Here is a 3,609-nt window from a genome sequence, read left to right as displayed (position 1 = left end):
CTATTTTAATTATTTATTTAGTAGTTTTTTTATATATTGAATTCTATATTGTATTCAAATAATCAATTGTAAACTAAAATTATGATTTTTGTATTTTGATTGTTTGCTTATAATTTACAATAAAAATATTTTTTTAAAATAGTATTTCACATTTAAAATATAATTTAATTTAGATAATTTAATTTAATTTATTTTAAATGTGAAATATTATTTTTAAAAATAAATATTGTAACTCTAAAATTTATTTTAAAATAATATTTTTCAATATAAGCATAATTTTAAAATTATTAAATAAAATAAATTAATTATATATCTTTTTAATTTTATATGTTAATATATTTATATATATATTAGAAATATATTCATTAAAAATAAATATATTATATATTATATACTAATTTTTATAATAATTTTAAGTAGCATACTCATACTGCTCTACCAATCATCTTATTAAACAGTTTAGCAAAAGCATACAACTCCTGTAACATGCTGCTTCTATAGCATACTGCTACCGCTAATGCTAATGCTCTACCAATCAATTCTTTTATTATCATTAATACACACTTTTTAATTTTTTTGTAGTATTAGCAGATGGTAGATCTGTTTTCTATGTTGTTGCCATTGTATATTATTGTTGTTTCCATATTCTTTAGTGTCACCAAAAGCCTTGTAACTCTCACTCATTGTTGTTATGATTATTTGATGCATCTTCAACATTGATCTCTTTCTGTTTTGTTTTGTTTCCATATGAAATTCTCTAAATATGTTTTCCGAACCTCCATATCACTCATTTATAACATTATTATTATGCTAGATAGATTATTGTTACACAAACATGCCATTTGTTTTAGAAATAGTGTTATTGTTTTGAAAACACCATCGGATTCTTTTGATGTAGTGAGTTTCAACGTTAATCTTTGAGAGACATCTTGCCAAGACTGTTATATATTGGTTATTTTCAAAAAAAAATTCGAGTTTAATGATCAAAAACAGTTTTTTTTTGAAGAAATTTTTTTTAGTTGTATTTATTTGATGAATGGAAAGTGTATAAGTTGTCATATTTTTCAACACTATATATTTTATTGTTTTACTCTATTAATTTATTATTTTCTTGTTATATTGCTTTGGTTTTTATTTTTATTTCATTTTGATTTTTTAGTAGGAATATCTTTAATTTTAATTTTTCAAGTTGTTTCGTAATATGAATTAATGATTGATTGTTAAAGTATAATGGATATATTGTTTATTAGTTGTCTGGAAACTGTTTATTATATTTAGTTATGTTGAATTGATATAAAATTTCTTTTCTAATAATTTGTGCCTTAATTCCTCAATGAACAGATGAAGAGAATATAACCGAGGTTATCAAGCAAGCCGCTAAAGACAGTTTTGGAGCTGGTGCGTTTGTGATTCTCATGACCAGTCATGTACTCATGTCACTATCATAGTCGCTAGCCAGTGCTTATCCTGCGGCAAGGATCTAAACCCCGATGGTTCCAGTCTTTCAGAGCTTGTGCCATCATGCTTTTCCTCATTTACTGGTATCAATTCCGATAGCTATGAAATGGTGATTACGTTCTCTCTTCCCCCTCCCCCTTTTAATAAAGCATACTCTCCTTTTGCCTTGATTCCTGCAACATATTTCTTTCTTATCTTCGTAACTTGTTATGTGACCGGAGGATCAAATATTATCAGACATACATTCCACGATGGCAAGACTGTGGAGCCCACCGCAAGCAATCAATTTAGCTGACCATTTTCCTTACTTCTTTATGGCGTTATTAAAGCTTCTTTCAGGTGGTGAAATATATAAAAAACTCCAATGGCTGTCCAGGTGTTACATTCCTTCCATAACCGTCTGCCATGATCTCCTCTACCAATCTGATCACAAAGATAATGATAGGAAAATGACTCTTTACTTATGAAGTAAACCTTAAAGCACATTTCTTGGGTTTCAAGAGAGCAGCCGATAATATTTTGCCATCTCTTTTCAAAGCAACGGAATGTGTTCAGCCGCAAGAAACGTATCTGTAAAAAGGTTATTGATCATTAAAGGTTAACGCTTCTTTACATGAATGAGATCCTCTTTTAGAGATCTAAAGATAATTAAAGTTTAAGGCTTTACAACATGCAGGATATCTTTGTCAGGGAGAAGATTAACTCTCTGTGGAACTATTTTGCTGATCTTGTCATTGTCACCTAACCCGAGTCTTCCGTGTTCTCTCTTCCCCAACCGTCCACCTAGCTAAAAATTAAAAGACCAAACAAATAACTATTCTTGATCAAAAGGAGGATCTAGCACATGGTGAGAATGAGAAGGAAATAAACTTTGAGAACACTTTTTAATATCTCTCCTTTACCAGTTAAAGAAGTTGAATGCAAGCCACCCGCATCAATATTAACCTAAAAATGAGTTTAAAGAGAGATAAGTTGACAACATAGTCCCCTTTTGAAGGTTTTAGTGAGTAGAAAATGAATCAATAAAAGGAAGAGAAAGAAACAAATCAAAGTGAGATCATCGAGGCCTTGGACTTGGACATGATGAGGGGTCGTGCGAAGAGCCTCCCATCTTATTCAAGAGCCACATTACAAAATGCTCCGACAGAGGACCTTGAACACTGGAACAAATATTTGTTTTCTTCAGTAGAGAGGAAACCAAAATCGAACATTCAAGTAGTAGCCAAATAATGCACCAAATGCCTTTTTGTGAGTTTTAATTTTAATCTATACAATGTCATGGGGAGGTCACGGATGACCCCAAGTCCACACATAACCTTCGCGTATCAAACTATAGAGTGAGTACCACCTGCAGCAATCTATTAAGAAGATAAAACCTCAGATGGTTTTTTATTTTGTGGCAATGCAGAGAGGTTTAGAAAATGCGGTCGTTACCTGTCGGATCATAGTTACCGGGTACAACGCTTAGGTATCACAATATCTCTTCGCACAGGATTTGTAAATGGGATAACAAAATAAAAATCCTCTTCGCACAGGATTTGTAACCAACGAAGGGACAATCGCTGGTTACAAAATATTTGAACCTGTTTGTAATTTTAAATTAGTTTATACCATTAAACAAAATTAAAAAAAAAACTAAAAATACAACACTAAACCTAATCAAAAGGCCGCCATCTTCTTGGTGTACTCTCCACCGCTGGCAAACTTGAGCGTCATGCCTCCTCCTCCGCCTTTTCATCCCGCCTCTTCCGATGTCTGTTCGTCCAGCCTCCTCCACCTCGTGAAGCTTCTTCTCCGTCCTCCTCCATCAAGCTTCTCTGCCTCCTCCAACTTTCTTTACCAAGACAAAAACAAATCGAAATCAAAACTCACAGAGAGAGAGAGAGATGTAAACGTGACAGAGCGAGGCACGGGAGAAAGAGAGAGAGATCCGGCACGGGAGAGAGAGAGAGAGAGAGAGAGATCCAGTGGTGGCTCTCGCCTTCTCTACCACTCAGTGGAGTTAAGTTGCAGAGTTATTGAAATCAGAGCCGTTAGGGATACTGAACAGGCTCGAATCTCTGCGTCTCGCGGTCGATGATGAGAAGGTAGAAGACGAAGACGAAGACGAGACGTGAAAACCCTGGGCACGATCAGTTCATAAGAGCAGGG

General features: G+C 33.5%; 1 long non-coding RNA gene across 4 annotated transcripts; it reads right to left on the bottom strand.

Moving 5' to 3' along the window:
• Nucleotides 1-1,258: 1,258 nt before the first annotated feature.
• LOC106319931 lies at nt 1,259-3,609 on the bottom strand. 4 transcript variants are annotated; one of them, XR_001265625.1, is made up of 5 exons: nt 3,114-3,609; nt 2,893-3,041; nt 2,361-2,816; nt 1,702-2,245; nt 1,259-1,631 (listed from the first exon to the last, which is right to left on the bottom strand). It is a non-coding gene; the product is annotated as an uncharacterized LOC106319931 (long non-coding RNA). The 4 variants fall into 4 exon arrangements; XR_001265626.1 differs by having other exon boundaries at nt 1,259-2,028; nt 2,126-2,245; XR_001265627.1 differs by having other exon boundaries at nt 1,259-2,028; nt 2,129-2,245.

The sequence above is a fragment of the Brassica oleracea genome, unplaced genomic scaffold, assembly GCF_000695525.1.
Source record: "Brassica oleracea var. oleracea cultivar TO1000 unplaced genomic scaffold, BOL UnpScaffold00692, whole genome shotgun sequence".
NCBI lineage: Eukaryota > Viridiplantae > Streptophyta > Magnoliopsida > Brassicales > Brassicaceae > Brassica > Brassica oleracea.
Note: the sequence above shows the minus strand (reverse complement) of the source record. Positions and strands in the feature narration are given on the sequence as shown.